This window comes from Staurois parvus, unplaced genomic scaffold (genome assembly GCF_062004578.1).
Source record: "Staurois parvus isolate SC_StPar_1 unplaced genomic scaffold, SC_StPar_1.0 ptg000019l, whole genome shotgun sequence".
In the NCBI taxonomy this organism is placed as follows: Eukaryota; Metazoa; Chordata; class Amphibia; order Anura; family Ranidae; genus Staurois; species Staurois parvus.
The window spans coordinates 15,906,804-15,927,878 of record NW_028317815.1 but is presented as its reverse complement, the minus strand read 5'-3'; the positions used below and the strand labels follow the sequence as shown (position 1 = coordinate 15,927,878).

The following is a 21,075-nucleotide window of genomic DNA, read 5'->3' as shown; positions in this document are numbered from 1 at the left end:
ACTCTCCTGGTATCTGATTCGGCTTGTCTTGACTATTCTTTGTATTCTCCTTTGATCTGACCCTCTGTTGCTGAACCCGGCTCGTGACCTGTGATTCTCGTCTGCTGTCCTGTACTGTTCTGTCCTGTTGTTGTTGACCCCGGCTTGTCTGACTACTCTTTTGTCTCTTCCACCAGCTACACGCCATTGGCGGCGGCCATTACCGCAGCTGAGGTGTCTCGGGGGCCGCGACCTGGTTCCTGGCTGCGTCAAGTCCATCCCCACCATCAGGGGCCCTGGTGAAGGGCAGCCTGGGACTTAGACTCCGCGCCCTGAGGGACTTCGGTCTGTGGGTGGTGGTTGTCGTCAGCCAGTGCGTTACATTGTTAGGCCTGCCTGTCCGTTCCTCAGCTCCTGCCCTGACAGTTACCATGCACAGCTGCACCAGATTCTGATTGAACCAGTTTTAGTAAATCTCCCCCATTGGAGGTCAAGTTGCTACATGATAGAATCAGCCAAATGGTATACCCTGTTGTACAATCACAAGATACATTCATGGCCAAAATATTGGCACCCCTGCATTTCTGTTAGATAATGCACCACTTTGCCCAGAAAAGTGTTGCAATTACAAATGTTTAGGCGTCCTCATGTTTCTTTCTTTTGTTTGTATTGATATGACACAAAAAAATTAAGAAAAAAACAGCCAATCTGACACATTCCATGCCAAACTCCAAAAATGGACTGGACAAAATTTTTAGCACCCTCAATTTAATATTTGGTAGCACACCCCTTGGAAAAATAACTGAAATCAATTGCTTCCTGTAACCATCAATGAGTTTCTTACACCTCTCTGCTGGAATTTTGGACTACTCTTCTTTTGCCAACTGCTCCAGTTCTCTCAGATTGGAAGGGTTCCTTTTCCTGACTGCTGTTTTGCGATCTCTCCACAAGTACTTGATGAGATTGAGATCTGGACTCATTGCTGGCCAGTTCAGTACTTTCCGGCACTTGGTCTGAAACCATTTCTGGTTGCTTTTTGAAGTGTGCTTTGTGTCATTGTCCTGCTGTAAGACCCATGACCTCTGACAGAGACCCAACTTTCTGACATCGGGTCCTACCTTGCATCCCAACCACATAGCTGATATAAAAACAAAGTGTGTTTGAAGCATCTAAAAAAGTAATGCTGTTTACATATTATCTAGTACAGTCATTATAAACCAGGGTTCCGTGGAACCCTAGGGTTCCTCCAGAAGTTGCTAGGGGTTCCTTAAGCTGTGGCTGACTGACATCTCATTTTATGGTGCTTGCATAGTTTCGGGGTCAATGCCATTTGGCAAAGACAGCTGCATGACACCAGTACTTGTTTTAGCAGTCTGTACAGGGTGTATTCTGGCCACCACCAGAATGGGGTACAGGGGACATTCTTTCGACTGACCACAAATGTAAGGTGTAAAAAGTTTGAGAAACGAGCAGCCCTTTCACAGAAGATGATCTACTATGTGTGCATTCTGTGGAAATATTTTGAGTTCGTATTTCTTTCCAGATGTGCAGGTTTCTTTTATTGTGGAAAGTGTGGGGTATCTCTTCTCTTTTCTTCTTAACCTCTTTGCTTTATTTCTTTAATTAACATTTTATCTCGTAATAGCCTACATGGTTTTGATTAACATTTGCACAGATTTTGAGAATAACTAACATCATAGGCTTATTATTTGATGAGTTGGTCTACCACCACTTTCTTATAAGCACCAGCTGAACTAGCATGGAACAATATTGTATGTGTTAGACAGATGAAAACTGTTTTATATCAATGACAGTCTTTGATTCCAACCTTGTTGGCATTCCATTTTATGCAGAGATGAATATGAGCATGTTCGTGTATTTCATTTTCTATATTGTAATTTTATTCTCAATAAACTTGTAATATTAAATAAAAAAGCTAGATGATAGCTGCTCTAGTTGTTTCTGTCCCCAACACTGGAAAAAATGTTCCAATAGTTGCTACAAAATCATGTTTACACTGTAAAATACTGCAGACTACATTTACACCCTCCTCCCCCATAGGTCAGTGGTCAGAACCAGAAATAAATTCACAGAGACAGAAAAAATTATTAACTATTATCTCATGCCCTTTCTGTTTTGAACCAATGCTGAGGCTGTTACTTTAAAGTGGAATTAATGTCATCATACAAAAATGTATGAGCAGGCAGGCTAATTGTTTCTAAAGAAACATGATTGCAGTCTTCTGTGGCCGCACATGTGCAGCTCAATTTGCACTGCTGGCATAGTCCTTGTGTGCTGGGATGACTAAATCTTGCACCAGCCAATGAAAATGTCTGAAGACCAGCACCCAAAAGAATCTGGGATGAACATGCGGGTGCTGGCAAGGGACCCCTTGCAGACTTCAGGCCATTAGTGAGGCGGTAAGTATGACTTTATTTCTGCTTTAAGCTATTGTAAGTTATTACATTAGCATATTTGTGCCCTTTTAGTACTTTACCTGCAGATTTAGGCAAGGAATTGTGCTTTTTTTTTGTAGCTGTCAAAAGTTAATTTGGGTGTACTTGTTACGAAAATTCTACTGTACAGAAAAAGAGGGCAGCTACAAACTACACCACTGAGTGTATGTAATCTTTAGACAGATAACGTTTTTGATCGATATAGTTCATTATTGAATATATGTTGCCTGGGAAACTGCAAAAACATGATAAAAAACATATAAATCATGATATAAACACTTTCAAAGTTCACATTCAAATTTGTGGATTTGCATTTTAGACATCCAGACAATAAACAAAGACTTCACATTGTGCCAATTAGAAATAATTGTGCTTATTGGACCATGACCAATCGGGAAAATCAGGCCCTGCAAGTATCTGGAGAATTGAAAAAAGCAAAGAAATGAGAAAAATGAAGATACTGCGATAGGAAAGCAATGATGGTCATCAAGGGCAGCATATCGAAATTTAAGTTGTTATGCTGTGCCACAATGCAGGAAGCTGTCACTGAGAATAAATGTTGCTCCAAGTGATAAGCTGTCCTTTAACAAAAATACTGACTGTGGTCATTGCCAGAAACATAAGTCTGACATCTTTGGAATATAATTACCACAACACATAGGGGTTGATTTACTAAAACCAGAGAGTGCAAAATCTGGTGCAGCTCAGCATAGAAACCATTTTCCAGATTTTATTATGAAAGCTTAATTGAACAAGCTGAGGTTAGAAGCTGATTGACTACTGTGCACAGCTGCACCAAATGTTGCACTCTCCAGTTTTAGTAAATCAATTCCATAGCTTTTGGCACCAGTGCAAAGATAAATATGGGGGAGAGGTGGCTGGCAGAGTTTTCAGCTGACTTCTAATTATTTTTTGCATTACATACTGAATTATTGTAAGCTAAAGATGTTGTTCACAGCTCAGCCACTCAGCACTGTGAATATGCTTGTCAGGTGAAAAAAGTATTCCCAGGTGAAGACCCGGATGAATGCTATGTTGTTCAATAAACAGATGTCTAGCATTCTTCATGATTCTCATCCGAGATTCCTTAAGGTTTGGGAACCTTGGATACGTTATTCCTTACCATCCCTGCCTCCTACTAGTTATGGCCTCCTATAGTCGCTGCCTGTGATAGCCCCGGATCCGTGATCCCTCTAGTTTCCCTTCTTTAATGTTTTCTTTCTGATTCCCTTTTGTTTTATTTTCTTTTCTTGTAACCTTTCTTCTTTTCTCTTTTCTTCCGATGTTATGTTGGATTACTGCTGCTATTTGGCTCAGTTTTTTTGCCATCCCTTCTTGATGTCATTGGACATTTCGTTATTTGACTAATACAAGTCAGCAGGAGGTCTCTGTTTATATGCTATTATTCTGCTCTGCCCCTGCGAGGGCATATTTTGAGCTTGTTATATTCTTAAAAACAAAACTTTCCTAATAAAAATATTGAAACAGAAAAGTATTCCCAGGGATCTACCTGCTCCCTGGAAAGTACAAAGGCTGGACTCTCACTGCTATACTGTGCACCTGTAAATAAGCATGCTTTGTAGCACTCCATGATGTGTGGGGCAACAGTGCACTGTGGTACAATGTATTACAAAAATATTACATGCATCTTTCTACTGCACTACAGATGTGCAACACAAGCCTCAGTCACAATTGAAATCACTGAAATATATTGTTAGACATTGTCCTATTGTCATAACTCCACTTTTCTGATACAGCAGCTGAGCTGGGTATCTGAATATGGTTGTGATGTTCAATGGTCACCAGAGTTAGATCCAGTGCTGTCAATAATCAGCACTCAGCAACAGAGCTGGTCTGAGAGCTTCCTCCACCCCTTTTTCTGTAATACAAGTTTGTGTGAGGATACTTGTACTGAGAGTTGCGACTATTGGCAGTGCAGAACACTGGTGAGAAGGGCAGTATTTTTGAGGGACAGGTACTTTAACACATTTCCATTCCAAAATCAGTCACAAAAAATAACCTGGGTTCAAGACTATAAAGAGATAAAAAGATGTCAGACTTCAACTGGGCTTAAAAAATCTGACATACTTGGGTATTCATTGTTGGCTTCTAATTTAAGATATTATATATAAAACATCTATGTCTAAGCATAAGCTTTTTGCATGCGTGGATGATGTATTGTTCTATGTGACAGACCCCTTGATATCCTTCCCTAACATCATGGCTGAATTACAGGGATTTCATCAACTCTCTAACTTCAAAATAAACTAGCAAATCTGATATATTGCCGCTTTCCATCCCTGAACACAGTTGCAAGCTTCATTCTCATTTACTTGGTGCCAGAACTCCTTAAAATACTTAGGTATCCACCTTCTGACTCATTGTTATAGCTATATTCCTGTAATTATGCCCCATTGCTCAACACTATATGAACAGACTTTACCACTTTGGACCACACCTCATTCTCCTTGATGGGTCATGTAAATATATTGAAAATGAACATCTTGCCTAGGATTCTCTTTTATCTACAAATGGTACCTATATTTTTGCCCAGGTCTTTCTTCTCAAGCCTCAATAGCCTTTTCATATGCTTTGTCTGGATAAAGCTCTGCCCTCATCTGGGATTTCACATTTTGGAGCACCCTAAACAAGTGGGTGGTCTTGGTATCCCAGCCCTTCACCACTCTTATGAGGCCATGGCACTACAGAAGTTATTGGATTGGCACCATCATGTTACGGATAAACGCTGGGTTTCCCTGGAGAAGGTTTTGACCGGCCACAACCTGTCTCATGCCTCATGGCTACCCTGCTCATTCAGAGGACTTGCTGCATCCACCTCTTCCACTACCGCCCATGTTTTGACTCTCTGGGATGTGTTAAATAGACAAGGGAGTTTGTCACCCCTGGTCTCCCCTCTCACCTGTTTAGGGGGTTTCACCTGGTTTGAACCAGGTGAACAACTCCTTTTTCAGGTTGTGGGCGGTGGACGGTGAGATGCGATGTGGTTAGATTTGTTCATGAGTAGGGTCTGCTTACCCTGGAAGTGCTACGGGAGAAGTATGGGTGTTTCCCAACGGATAGATGACACTACAGACAGCTCCATCATTTTGTTCATAACCAGTCACGCAAAATTCACCCTCCTTCTGCTATGACACAATTTGGAAACGCCACAGTCCTTCACTCCCTTTCGGTGTTGAACAAACTGTTCCAGTCGAAGGATCCATCTGGGAAACCTTTTTTCATGCGGAATGGGAGAGAGACCTTCAGCATCACTTTTCAGACACTCAACTTGACCACCTATACCACTTAACCCATACCAGCTCGACTGATACAAAAATGCAGGAAAACAGCTTCAAACTGCTCACTAGCTGGTACAGAGTCCCTTCTAAACTAGCTAAGATTTACCCCTCTGTGTCTGGCCTATGTTGGAGATATTGTGGCCATTGTGGTACCTTCATCCACATTTGGTGGGAGTGCCCCAAGCTACATCCCATTTGGCAAGACATTAGAGCTCAAATTAAAATGATCCATGACATTGATGGACCTGAATCCCCTCTGCAGTTCTTGCTTCATGCCCTCCATCCCTCTCAACCACTACAGGAAAACTGTTCTCCCACATCTTTTAAACGCCGCACGTCACTTGATCCCAATGTGTTTGAAAAAGTCTCAGGTTCCTGTTTGAGTCGAGTAAATCAAGCTGGTGAACAATGTGATGAAGGCGAAGGAATGAATGGCCACATGCAAGGACTTATACAGCAAGTTTTATTCCATCTGGGCTACATGGATTCACTACACTTCAGAGACCTTAGGGTCCTCAGGGGCTTCACAACCCCCCCCTCCAGGGCCTTCCTGATACTCACTCCCAAAGTACTTTCTCATATGCTCCCATGTACTTGAGTTCATATGATATCCGAACCTAAGCTTCTGTATGTTTATGCCTGAGTCAGAACTGCGAGTTTGCCATTATTGTAGATTTGCCTACATAACAGAGTGGTTGAGAATGTTTTGTGTTCCCCCACCACCACCACCTTTTTTCTTATTATTGTTGCTTACCCTTTTTGTTCTCTTCCTACTTTATTGCTCATGGCTTCTAGGTACATATTGCAGTATGAGCCAAATGATCACAGAGTAACCTCTGCTGTGTATTTATTTTTGCAGAGACTTTCTCCCTCATGCCTACATTAAACTCAGTGTTAGCCATGACACATGCTAACACTGTTACCCAAACTTCTATGTATGTTACTGTTCTTTTTTTCTGTTTATGTATATGAAAACCCTTGTTTGAAAAATAAAGATTACTTAAAAAAACACCTGTGTCTAGAGGTATACTATCAATTGGCTTTGTTTGTCATTAGACAATTACTATAAAGTGGTAGAGGAGTTTTCTAATGGTTTGTGTTAGGAAACCAGTTGGGTAGTATCTATTCTTAAGGCTGCATTCACACTTTTTATTTTCTTTATATTTTTTTTTGTTTTAATGCACATGTGCTTTTATTGAAATCAATCAAATCCATGAAACTGCATATCAATGTACAGTATGTAGTAATGTTCATTGACATTCCTTTTTATGCATTTCTATATACTTTAGTTGAAAGTGCATGTGTCTAAAATATACAGGAATTATGCTAAAATTTCCACGGAAGGTCTGCTTTAAGCTGCCTCTAGTTTATGGACACTGTAGATTTTCCTGCAATGCCAAAGGGTTTGATCTGGTTCATTTTGTTACTTTTTGTATAAAAAGATTACCTATGTTCGTTCTGACAATGAAAATCCTCTACAACAAGCCAAAGATAATGTAAAAGAGGGATACAAAAGACCTAATCTAGCTTACATCCAATAAACAGTTTGAACATGCAAACACATACATATAGAGACATGGAATATATAATAGATTTCCTGGGTAATATTTATCAAGCAAATGAGCAACACTATTAGATGCAAATCAGGCTGCCTTTCACTTATCAATGTTCATGCAACAGTTTTTTTTGTGTATTTGTAACTCCTGCGACTGAAATCCTGGGCAACCAACTGCGACAGATTTGCACAGGTATGAAAATTATTTATCACTTTTTGTGATATATTTCCTCTTTAAACCAACGTACAATTAAACCCCCATTCACTCCTAAGAGCTGTGTCAAAAACGTTACATGAGCTCCTTTTGGGGGGAATCACATACTTTTGCCTCCATAGATTTTATTATGTGTGTCTGAAAATGCTTGTCGCTTGTAATGTGAAGCTCAAAAAACTATATGAGTTTCTTTGGGAAAGAATAACCAGTTTCTGGCCACATAGACTTCAATGGGAGTGCCTGAAAAATGCATGAACAATGCATGTTTATGCTCCTGTACTACAAGTCCATGGGACCAAAAACACCTGATTCTGCTCCTGTACTACATTTCTACGGGACAAAAAATGCTTGGTTCTGCTTCTGTACTACAAGTCTATGTGACCAAAAACACCCAACTCTGCTCCGGTACTACAAGTCTATGGGACCAAAACTGCCTGAATATGCTCCTGTAATACAAGTCTATAGGGCCAATAATGTCCATTTCTGCTTCTGTAGTACAGATCTATGGGACCAAAAATGCCTGAATATGCTCCTGTATCATAAATCTATGGCACTAAAAACACCAGATTCTGCTTTTGTACTGCAAGTACATGGACCCAAAAACACCTGATTCTGCTCTTGTACTACATTTCTATGGCACCAAAAATGCTTGATTCTGCATCTGTACTACAAGCCTATGTGATCAAAAACACCTGACTCTGCTCCTGTACTACAAGTCTATGGGACCAAAAAAGCCTCATTATGCTCCTGTACTACAAGTCTATGGGGCCAAAAACACCCAACTCTGCTCCTGTACTACAAGTTTATGGAACCATAAATGCCTAAATATGCTCTTGTACTACAAGACTATAGGGCCAATGGTCCCCAATTCTGCTCCTGTAATACAAGTCTATGGGACCAAAATCCCTGATTATGCTCCTATACTAAAAGCCTATGTGACTAAATACACACATATCTGCTTCTGAATTATGAGTCTATGGGGCAAAAAATGTCAGATTCTGCTCTGGTAGTACAAGTTGCATATAAACGTACAAAAAATATGCCTGACTACACTTACGTTAAGTGTGATTGGGGACTAAGTAGCAATTGGGGCAAGTTTCATTCTGTCTACTTTAGAGCAGCTGAGGGAGGAATTTATGCATTCCCTTGTTATGTGATGGAAATTATAAATGCCGCTTCTTGTGTTTTCATAAAGTTGTTGGTCCAAAATGATTCTGCCTTAATTGACCTTAATTTTCATACAGTCTATTATACAAAAATAGATTTATTAAGCTCGTCACACAGTTCAGTGGGGTTGATTTACTAAAGAAAGTAAAGGCTGTTCGCCTAAGGCTGTGTTCCCTTTGAATACCCAATCATGTACAATGCAAATAAAAAAAATGGATTTTGCTTGCAAAGGATTGGATAATTAAAGAGAAAACTATTTCATCTCATTTACTAAGATGTGTGAACATTCACTTTACAAAGTACACATACACTTTACGAAGTGAAAAGTGAATTACCTGAGTTATCTCATGCACATTTTAATACAACCTAAAGCCATTTTGCTGTAAAATGCTATCATTTGTGTAAGAATTTCTTACCTTTCATGTCATTCCAAGAAAGAAAACAACTGGTGTAATGTAAGCTCCCGTTAGAAGAAGGTGTTGGAGGATAGAGGTTTCTTCCACTAATGTTACACGTGTTCACGTACAGGCTCAGACTGCCTATAGTAATGATTAACCTTGACTAATCAGAAGAAGATTTTGTGACCTTTGGGACTTCAATCGATTTAAGAACTGATATCACAGTTCCTTTGAGAATGTTTATTTTTTAATATATCCATACAGATATGGTTAGAAATTGCTTTTTATTTTACTTTCAATTAAAAACAGGAAAACAAGTTCCCTTTCTTCTGGCTATAGTTGATTCAAACAGGCAATATCAGCTTTTCTGCAAACTAAGGTGTCCGTTTATGAACCAGCGGTAATAGATCGCTGCTCAGTTCTCCGGCATTCTCGGAGAACACAGTTCTCCTGTGAATGCCGTTTATGAAGCAGATGTAGATCAGTTCTCCAAATGAAGGGAGAACGGTCTCCAAACGCTGGAAAATGGCTGATTTTACTATAATCTCACGAGATTACAGTAAAAGATCAGTTTACTAAACAGAGGTAAATTATCGCTGCTTAGTTTGCGGTCCCTCCGATTCTCCAGCTCTGGGCTGGAGAATCTGGAGGGAGAACAAAGATCTCCATTGAAGGGCTGAACATGTTCTCCGCTGATCTCCTGAGTGTTATAAACTGTGAATGACCAGAGAGTAGCTGCGATCCTCTGAATCACAGCTATTCTCTGTGTCATAAAACAACACCTTAAAAGCTAGCAAGTGCTGACCACTCTGGACTGCCAGAGTGAAGCTGACCATATGCCAGTAGAATTTTGTTTGAAAGCGTTTGTTTTTTAAACATTTGTTTGATTTTCTAATGGATAGTGGGGTCACAATGATGATCATTTTAGACCATTGTGATCAGAATATTTGAAGGAGCATGATGAAAAATGTTTCTAGAATGAATTCTAACTGTATGTTTGGGAAGAAATTATACATATTGTTATGCATACATGTTGGGCACAAATGAAACCTTTTTATAAGCTTGGAATTTTTTTTAAGTAGCAGGCATTTAAAGGACTTTCGCACAAAATAAGTTGACTTGATGATGGCAAGATAGACACATTTTTTTCTAAATGTCCATGCCAATGTTGGAATTAGATTCTACTGGTGTATAAGCAGCTTGAGTTTCAGACAACTCAACAGTGAATGTACAAGATGACTGTAGGAGGAGGTGGTAGTTCTGCCACCCTGACTGATTTCCAAAAAGTAGATGTACCACCGTAATGTAAGACAGGCTCCCTGAGCTGATCTGGTTGGTCAAGCTCCTGAACTTCCTGATGGTATCAAAGCTAAGTTTCCCCATCCTGATTAATACAACTTTCTATAAGGTAGTAAAGGAGCCCATTATATTGATGAGTCAGTAGGAAAGTATGGAAGGTGGGAAGAAGTGGGCATTTACCAGGAAATGTTGTAGCTTTGCCAATCAGAGTGGACCAGGATTCAAGCATATATTTGGCACCTCTAGGATACGCAGTGCTGCTCATACACATGCATTCAAATGGAATATGAAGATTTTGTCAAGAAAAGGATTTTTTGACCTGCTTTGCCTGCAATCCAAAACCACCTCAGCCATGTTCCCTTTGAATACCCAATCATTTGGAAGAGAAATTAAGAAAAAATAGGATTTTTGCCAGCATATGTTTAGAGGATTGAAGTGAACACAGCTTCACCCCATTTGCTAAAATAAGCGTACATACACTTTTCAAAGTGAGCACACTCTATTCCTTCAGTAAATCAACCCCACTGTGTTTACATAAAGTCAGTAGGTGAAAGTAATGCCAACGTGCCTGTTACCAGGAACAGGATTGCTCATGGGACTGATGTCTTTAAAATTACATCTTTATTAAAGTATATATCATTTATAACACGTTAAAGGCTATGTTCACGTTTTTCAGAATATCACTTTTCATAATAAATGGAATCCTTTTGTAATATCATTTCTGGCCCAGTCATCCCAATGTTCTTATCTCTCACTTACCTCATTCACAGAGTGTTTGAAATTTCATGTTTCTGTCTGACTTTTAAAAAAATCTTTCTACGTCACTTCTTGTAGGTCATCTCCTATCATTCATTGTGTTGTTGCATCACAGAAAAGGGGGTGGTAGGGCGTGTATTACCACTGTAAACCACACCTCCCTCACTTTTCCCCTTATGGTGACCATACACATTTCAATCTGATTATACAATCTCCCTCTCCCTTAGATCTACATTATCTATGTAGTGCAAGGGCCTGCCTGATTTGATATAAATTCAGTAGATTGTTCAGATGGATCCTCCTATTCATTAGTTCTGTTAAATCTAAAGGAAATTGTACAGAAATTGTGCAATCAGATTGCATAGTGTATGGCCATCTTTATACAAGTACATAGGAGGGAGTGGATGGAGACACTCAGCTGTCAGGCCTCGTTCACCAGGGGGGCATCCCATTTACTTGAATGGGCTGCCCTACGTGCAACAAACGCTCCAGAATTTTTGTTTAGAGTGGAGCACGGGCATTTTTATGGTGCATGTTGGTGCATTTGCAGGGCATTTCTGAAAGGCACAGCAAAGCATGCATTTTCTGTGCGGTTTGCCATGCATTTTGAAACACACAGATGTGAATGGAGCCTCTTTGTTCTTGTGTAAACACATCAATTTCACTTTCAGGCCCCATTCACATCTAACCTCTGAAACTACTATGCAACGTATTCACTCCCTGGTTATCTCTTGCCTTGACTATTGTAACTCCCTCCTCATTGGCCTATCTCATCGCAGGCTATCCCCTCTTCAGTCTATCATGAATACTGCTACCAGACTCATCCACCTTACTAACCGTTCTGTATCTGTCACCCCTCTCTGCCAATCCCTCCAATGGCTTCCCATTGCCCAATGAATAAAATTCAAAACATTGACAATAACATATAAAACCATTTAGAACTCTGCCCCAAATTACATCACCGATCTTGTCTCCAAATATCACCCAAACCGTACTCTCCGCTCCTCCCATGACCTCCTGCTCTCTAGCTCTCCTCTCATGCTCGCCTCCAGGACTTCTCCAGAGCCTCCCCCATCCTCTGGAACTCTTTACCCCAATCTATCAGACTATCGCCTACCCTACCCACGTTTAGACGATCTCTGAAAACCTCTCTCTTCAGGGAAGCCTATCCTGCCTAATAATGGAATCTTCTCTTCCTTCTACCAGTCCATCCCCCACAGTTATTACCTTTTTGCACCACCAGCCCCTCCCTCTTAGATTGTAAGCTCCAAGGAGCAGGGCCTTCCTAACCCTCTTGTATTGCACTGTATCGTTGCTGTATTGTCTCCCTTTTTATTGTAAAGCACTGAGCAAACTGTTGGCGCTAGATAAATCCTGTACAATAACAATAATAATGATAATAATAATAGTGTAGTTGGAGCGCACGTTTTTTGGATTATTTTTTCCATGACACGCATAGGGCAACCCAATGTCTTCAGTAGGCTGCCCTACAAGTGGCAAAGTAGCTCATTGGACATTTTACATTGCACTTTTTTTGGTGTGTGCTTTGCTGCGTTTGTCGGCTATATTTTTATGTGACAAAATGTGTGTTGCTTCTATGTTTGGTGTGCCATTAACAATTAATGGCACTGAAAACTCAACTAGATAATTTTAGGTATAAATAAATACCAATGGACTGCGCATCGGATGTGCAAACAATAGAAACTTAGTGACAATAAATAAATCATTTGTGACATTCAATAAACATTTGTTATTTGGTATTAGTGATCAGTCCCAGTATGTGAGAATAAAGTGCACAAGTGCTATGCTCTTGATTGTGAACTCTGTAATATCATGACAGGCGCTCCACTGTGTTCAAACTGGTGCCCCACATGGATTTTCACTCACCGTCATCCCATGACCACCTATCTCTAGGATGGTTGTCTGCGCTTTTGGGACTATCCCAGTGTGCAGCGTTGCTATGGTAACCAGTGTTCCTTCACAGGGGCAATGCAACGTTGCTAATGGTAACCGATATTCCTTCACAGGGGCTATATCAATACCAAAATTCCTCCTCTCCTCCTCAGGCAGTAAAGCAAGTAGTGATCAGGATCTGTTTGTCTGGCATGTTATGATTGTCAGGGCTCAGCAAAGCTGCATAGCCCCTGTGAAGTAACACTGGTTACCATAGCAACGCTGCACACTGGGATAGTCCCAACAGCGCAGATGACCATCCTAGAGATAGGTGGTCATGGGATGACGGTGAGTGCAAATCCATGTGGGGCACCAGTCTGAGCACAGTGGAGCACCTGTCTATTTATTACGGAGTTCACAATCAAGAGCATAGCACGTGTGCACTTTATTCTCACATACTGGGACTGATCACTAATACCAGTATAACAAAGGTTTATTGAATGTCACAAATTATTTATTTATTGTCACTAAGTTGCTATTGTTTGCACTGCTGAGTGCGGTCCATATGGTATTTATTTATAATTGTGTATATATGAGTTCACAATTAGGACTGCTACACATTACAGTTATTTGACATTTTTTGCTTTCATTCATAAGCGCAGCAGCATTTTTTTCATTTTAGTTAATTTTAGCTGTATAAAGGTGGCCATATACTATACAATCTGACTGTATGATCTCTTTTAGATTTACCACAACTATGTAATAGGAGGACACACCAGCTATCCAATCCCTCTGTATCCAATCAGGTAGGCCCTTGTATTACATAGTTGGTGGTAGATCAAAAAAGGAGAAATGAGTTTGTACAATCAGATTGTGTAGTGTTTGGTGATCTTTACAGAACCAAGGACATACTTCTCCTGTTTTCAATACTAGAGCTCTATCCACATCCATAGGCTGTTTTGTGATCGCTCAGCTCCTGCACACTCTGCCATATGAATGATCTATGGCTGTGTATTTAGTGAGAGCGGTATTCGCTGGGTGGTAGTAATCTGCTGCAATTAGGGGGAGGGCAGATGCAGGGTGTGCACTAATGAGGTCAGCTGGTGAACTCCTTCCTGTGTCAGGTCCTAAGGTCTGTCCAGGAAGTCATGGAGAAGTAATGGAAATGTTTTTTACACAGCCAGCTGGACACTGAGGTAAGGGTGGGTAGGACAAATAGAAAGCTTTTGTATTTCTGCAAAACCAGTACATTTATGGTATATTGGTACATAGGGGAGCTGGAATTTAGAAAAAAAAAGGTGAACTTAGCCTTTAAAGTGAATATGTCCTGGAAGAAATATGGGGGCTGGCCATCTGTTAGTTGCTGTCTGAGTAACTGATTTAGAACAAGAATACAGAAAGTCAAAGTCTTCATATTGCTCCAGGTTGGTAATTTCCCAGGTCTGAAGAGGGCTGCACCGCCATTTCTTTCCAGTCCTGGTTGTGAAAAGTCTGTGGGATCACAGCTAGAGTGATGGTGTCCATTTCTGAGTGCCAAGTTTGACAATCTTTGTACTTGTAAACTCCCGCATGCCAGAATCCACTAACAGACAGGGTTTTTATAATAGAAGGGACTCTAGAGATCTCTTCTGTCATAAGTTTTACCCCTGCCATCAGTGGTGATGTGATCCGAGCTGTGCATGTGCAACTCTGAACGCATCTACAGTGCACTCTGCATGCCGTGGCAAAGTGACTCTGAGTGACATCACCGCAGCCCAGCCAATCAAGCAGCCGAAGGTTTCGGAACCTGGAAGGAAGAGCAGGTTAACATGGAAGCCATAGGGGATCTGGGGAGCCGTGATAGTCCAGAGCTGGAGGGCTCAGTTGGTAAGTTTGTAGGTAAGTCTCTCTGTCAGGGCTGGGCTCCTGCTACTTAACAAGCAGATCCTTTCTTTCAGTGCTCAGTAGCAGCTCAGCTATTGGTTAATTACCAGCTACTCGTCTCCACAGTGACTCACCTGGATAGCATTACCCGCCTCATTAGTCTAGCCTGCAGCCAGCCCTTTTTGCTATTTTAGCAGCTTAGCTCATTCCCTCCTTGTGTGATCTATGATCTCCAGTGTGTTCCTGCCTGTGTTCCTGTGTACAACTCGGTCTGGCTAACTTCTGCATAATAGTGCATACTAGTACATTCTGACTTTAACCTGCAGGGGGACCATTTAATTCATTTTTCTTTAGAGAGCTTACTACCACTTTAAGATTGTCATCCCGCAGATATTATAGATATACAAAATTGGCCAGTGGCAAGATGGTTTTAACCGCTTCCCACCAGGCCACTGTACATAAACGTCTGAGTGGGACCAGCACCGTTCTGACCAGGGGCGGACTTACAACTCATGGGGCCCCCGGGCAATAGGGGATCATGGGGCCCCTGTGTCCTTGCCCAAACTCAAAAAAGCCTATGAAAAAGGTACCAGGGGCATGTCATGGGGCCCCCTGCTGACCCCGGGCCCTCCGGCAGTGCCCGAGTTTCCAAATGGTCAGTCCGCCCCTGGTTCTGACTGGAAATACCCATATGTCCTGTCAGAACCTGTGCCATGCGCGGCCTCGGGGCTGTGCTGCACATGATTCCATGATGGCTGTTACCCTCAGACACAGCGCATCACAGATCGGGACATGGGCTCTCTGACTTGCCCTCCCGATCATGTGATGCTGAGTCCAATCACAAACATCACACAATGTCAACAGAGGCGTGTGCCTCTGCATCAGCTCTCCTTCTGAGCTCAGAGAGCTTACTGAGGAGGGTTAGAGGGGAACCACTGCAGCCTGTTAGTGGTCTGTATGTAGCTTGTGATTTTACTGTGCAGCTAAACACAGATCTCACAGTGCAGCCATATCATACACATACCAAGCACCATATGTCCCTGCCCACAGTGCACATCAACATCTGTACCAGTGTCCCATCAACAGCTGTCACAGTGTACAGTGCACAAAAATATCTGTCACAATGAACAGTGTACAAAACATCTGTCACACTGTAGCAGTGCCCCATTGCAACACCAGCATCTGGCAGTGACCCTAGTGGATTGTCAACATCTGTCACAGTATACCAGTGCACAAAAAATCTGTCACAGTGTATCAGTGTCCCATCACCATCTGTCACAGTGTACCAGTGCAAAAAACATCTGTCACAGTGTACCAGTGCACATCAACATCTGCAACAATATCCCACTGAAACATCAACATCTGTTGGTGTCCCTAGTGGACCATAAACATCTGTCAGTGTCCCCAGTGGACCACCAACATCTGTCAAAATGTACCAGTGCACAAAAACATCTGTCAGTATACCAGTGTCTTAATTTCTGTCACAGTGTACCAGTGCACAAAAACATCTGTCAGTGTACCATCAACATCTGTCATAGTGTACCAGTGCACAAAACAGCTGTCAGTGTGCCAGTGTACCATCAACATCTGTCACATTATACAAGTATTCCATCAACATCTGCAACAGTGTTCTTTGGATTTTGGACACCTCTAGGTGGCTAGGCTGTGTAAAAGTCCCCACATGTTGTGCTATACTCAGTGTTTTCAGGTGTAATTTCAAGTATGCCTATGCTGTGTGTGCGAACTAATGTGTTAAAGTGACAATTTTGTGGAAATAAAACCCAAATTTTATCTATGTTCTTAATTTTCCAAAGAATTGTAGAAAAAATGACAACTTCAAAAAACTCACCATGCCTCTTCTTAAGTACCTTGGATGGTCTACTTTCGAAAAAGGGGTCAATTGGGGGGTATTTGTACTGTCCTGGCATGTTAGGACCTCAAGAAATTAGATAGGCAGTCAGTACATAAAACACATGAACGTTAAAGGGCTATTCGTTCTGGTCTTTCTGGTCTACACAGTTTTGTGTTTGTTCTGACATTCACTATTCCTGTTTAGTATCCTATATGCTAGTAATGGTTACTCCCTAACACAGACTGATGTGCTTTTCCATGTGGCCTAGGCTGCCACTATAACCACTTGCCGTCCGTCCTATAGCAGATTTATAAACATGATTTTGCACTTCCACCACTGGGGGGTGCACGCCTACCACTGCATCACCGCTTCTGCTGTGATTGGACACAGCAGAATCTGATCAACAGGTACAAGCCAATGGATGGGCGCTGGCATCTGTTGATCGCCGAGGAGACTGACATAACACAGCTCTGCCTATGTAAACAAGGCAGAGCTGTGTTATGTCAACAGCAGTCTGCTAGATTTTATTCGGGGAATAAAATCTAGCAGATTGCCTAGCAAAAACAGCAGATAGTAAACACATAAACACTGGCTTAGGCACACAATTAACCCTTTGATCAACCTATATGTTTAACTCCTTCCCAGCCAGTGTCATAATAGTGTGACAGTGTATACATTTAGCACTGATCACTGTATTAGTGTCACTGCTTCTCACAAAGTGTCAGTAAGTGTCAGACTGTCCACCGCAATATCACAGTCCCACTATAAGTCGCTGATTGTCGCCATTACTAGCATAAAAAAAAATTTCTAGTTTATATACCACCATTTGTAGATGCTACAACTTTTGCGCAAACCAATCAACATAAGCTTATTAGGATTTTTTTAACAAAAATATGTAGCATAATACATTTTGGCCTAAATTTATGAAGAAATGAAATGTTTTATAGGAGAAAGTAAAAAATATATATTTTTTTCCTTTTAAATGTCTGTGTTATTCCATTTATAGCACAAGAAACGAAAAAAAAGTGATCAAATACCACTAAAAGAAAGCTCTATTTTAGAGCTTTAGAGAGAGATTTTATTTGGCCATTCATGCAAAAGCAGATACGGTAATCGATTATGTCATGAAAAGATGTAGTTGTCTGAAACAAGTGAGCACCTTTGGGGTGCTTTAAATCTATTGCTCCTTTGAACTTGTCTCAGTGGATTTTCTTTACCTAGAGAAGAGCAGAGGTGGTTATGAATACATATTGGTTATTACTGATCACTTCACTCACCTTACACAGGCCTACCCTACACAAAACAAATCAGGGAAAATTGCAGCAGAGAAGATTTTCAGTGATGCAATAGTTCTTTTGTTGTCTGAATTCAGCTATCCTAAATACCATTGGCCACAGCCTCTACCTCTTTTTGGATAACCTTTTGCCAGTCAATTCAGTAGCCTGATACTTAGCTAGGGCCAGTAGAGGAATACTGTGGAAGTGTCAAACCCAACCCAACTGGCCCCTTTAAAGGAACAACACTCATTAGACACTCCTCAGGGGTTCTAATGCATACTACTGATGACATAGGCCGGTATCTGAACCATTCAGAGACTGTTTATTAGGTCCTGGCATTCTCCATCTCAATAATTGAAGAATCTAAATAGATCTAATTTGTTTTAGACCATGGAAATGATCAGAAAATATTTAGCATTTTTAATAGTTCTCATACATTCAATGACAATTACTAGTATAATATCATAATATAGTTTGTGCTACATGAGTAAGATGCTGACCTGGAATATACCAACAGATATACCAATCTGTGACAGATGCAGCAACAAGAACTCTTTGTTCAGCAATTGCCAATTCATCTGTGTCATTTAATACATTAAAATTCACTGTTCCATCCTCATTGACAGGACCTGGGACTAACCTCATCACAGTTGATCAAACCATCAAGCTTAATACAGGAAATTGACCTAGAAGAGATAAAAACAATTACAGTTTATGTAAAAGCAGTTTATGTAATTTCTGACAGTTATGATAAGAATGATGTTTAGAGGACTGTATGCAGTTATGATCAGCCTTTAGTATGCTAGAAAATGTATTAGTACACAGAATGGCTTTTCATACTGTGTTGATGCTACAGGTTCTGCCATGCAAATTTATTTTGTCTTTGATTTATGTTCTCACACACAAACCTAGTAGTATAGTTAGCCTCGCTTCACACCAAACGTAACTGAAATAGCGCCACTTCACTTCAAGTAGTGTGATTTCAAATTTGGGACACTGTGTGATTTCACATGCGATTTGCCTGACATAACAGTGGCTTCATGCAATGCTGTCAATACAAATCACACCTGAGAGCTCAAAAAATAGTACAGGAGCTACTTTTAAATTTGGTGTGACCCCAGTGGAGTCAGGATCACACTGATTTGAACGGTTCCCTTGCCAGCAAAAGGGTGCGACTTGTCATGCGATTTGGAATGGTAAAATCGCATGACAAGTCACATCGATGTGAACCAGGGCTAAGTAAAGTGATTGTAACATTCAAGTTTAAAACAAACAAACATGCCATACATACTTGCTCTGTGCAAAGATTACCTGCAATGTACAATCAGGGCAGAACAGCCCTGATCCTCCGCTTCTCAGGTCCCTCACTGGCACTCCTGGCTCCTCCCTCCCCCCAAGTGTCCCCATAGCATGCTGCTTGCTACGGGGCACACCTGTGTGCGAGCTCTGTGTGTCCATAAACACAGAGTATGGTTAGGCTCTGAACCTGTCTCCCTCTTCGCTGGCTGTGATTAACAGCAGAAGGAGCCAATGGCTCCTGCTGCTTTCTGTGAGCCAGTGAGGATAGAGAGAGCTGAGAGAACCTCTACTCGCGTGCACCTCACTGGATTGAGGTTGGTCTCAGGTAAATATGATGGGGGGGGCTGAAAATTAATTAAGAATGCATTAAGCTAAAAAACCTTCAGCCTTCGGGAAGAGCTCTACTCTCCTTCTGTCTCCCATATTAGTTTTGCCTGTAGGTTGCACCCTTTTATTATATAATATACAGAACTGTTCCAAAGATGTTCCAAAAAAAGATATATTATCGTGCAGCACAGTGGCTAAATGGTTAGCACTTCTGCCTGGCATTACTAGGGTCTTTGGCTTAAATCCCAACCACGGCACCACCTGCCTGGAGTTTGCATGTTGTTCCTGTGTTTGTGTGGGTTTCCTCTGGGTACTCCTATTTCCTCCCACACTCCAAAGACTGGGACTCAGTGATCATCGGGAGTCGTGAGAGGGGAGAGATCTGTGTGTAAACAACACTGATCTCTAGCCTGTCAGCATGGACATGCTGTTTTGTATTTGTGCACGGCAGAGAGATACAAAACAGCACATCTCCGGAGTAAAATACAACACAGCACACACAGTAAAACACACATAGCACACTTTTAACCCTTTGATGGCCCCAGATGTTAACCCCTTCCTGCCCAGTGTCATTATTACAGTGTCAGTGCTTTTTATTAGCACTGATCACTGTATTAGTGTCACTGGGGACTGACTAACTGCCAGTCCCCCCCCCCCCCCCAGTGTCAGAATGCCCGCTACAATCCAGCTGTAAGTCGCTGATAGCTGCCATTACTAGTATAAAAAAAAGAAAGATTCCATTATATGTACCGCCATTTGTAGATGCTATAACTTTTACATAAACCAATATACACTTATTGGGATTTTTTTTACCAAAGACACGTAGCAGAATAAATTTTGGCCTAAATTTACTAAAACATTTTATTTTTTAAATTTTTTACTTGGATGTTTTATAGCAAAAAGACAAAAACATTGGGTTTTTTTTAATCAAAATTGTCAGTCTTTTTTGTTTATAGCGCAAAAAATAAAAAACGGTGATCAAATACTCAAAGCTCTATTTGTGGGAAAATAAGGATATACATTTAATTTGGGTGCAGCATTGCATGACCGCACAATTATCAGTTAAAGTAACACAGCACCCTATCGCAAAAGATGGCCTGGCCAGGAAGGGGGGGGGGGGGTAAATCTTTTTGACAGCAAGTGGTTAATTAATACATTTTTACTGGATGTCTAAACTTCTCTTTCCCTTTTTTTTCTATGTGCTTTGGATGTTGCTTCTGCTCCAGCAAGAGGCTGCCCTGAGTGGATGGACAATCATCTTACTATTTTACTTTGGATGAACCATACTTACAGGTGAACTCAAAAAATTAGAATATCGTGCAAAAGTTCATTTATTTCAGTAATGCAACTTAAAAGGTGAAATTAATATATGAGATAGACTCATTACATGTAAAGCAAGATAGTTCAAGCTGTGATTTGTCATAATTGTGATGATTATGGC

General features: G+C 41.0%; 1 protein-coding gene across 1 annotated transcript in view; it reads right to left on the bottom strand.

The window, feature by feature from the left end:
• LOC149472905 (chloride anion exchanger-like) overlaps window positions 1-9,163 on the bottom strand; it is a 102,934-nt gene extending 93,771 nt beyond the window's left edge. Inside the window, exon 1 of the mRNA XM_089685132.1 lies at window positions 9,087-9,163. The gene's annotated coding sequence lies outside the window, so the exon portion shown is untranslated. The remainder of the gene's footprint in view (window positions 1-9,086) is intronic.
• Window positions 9,164-21,075: the final 11,912 nt, after the last annotated feature.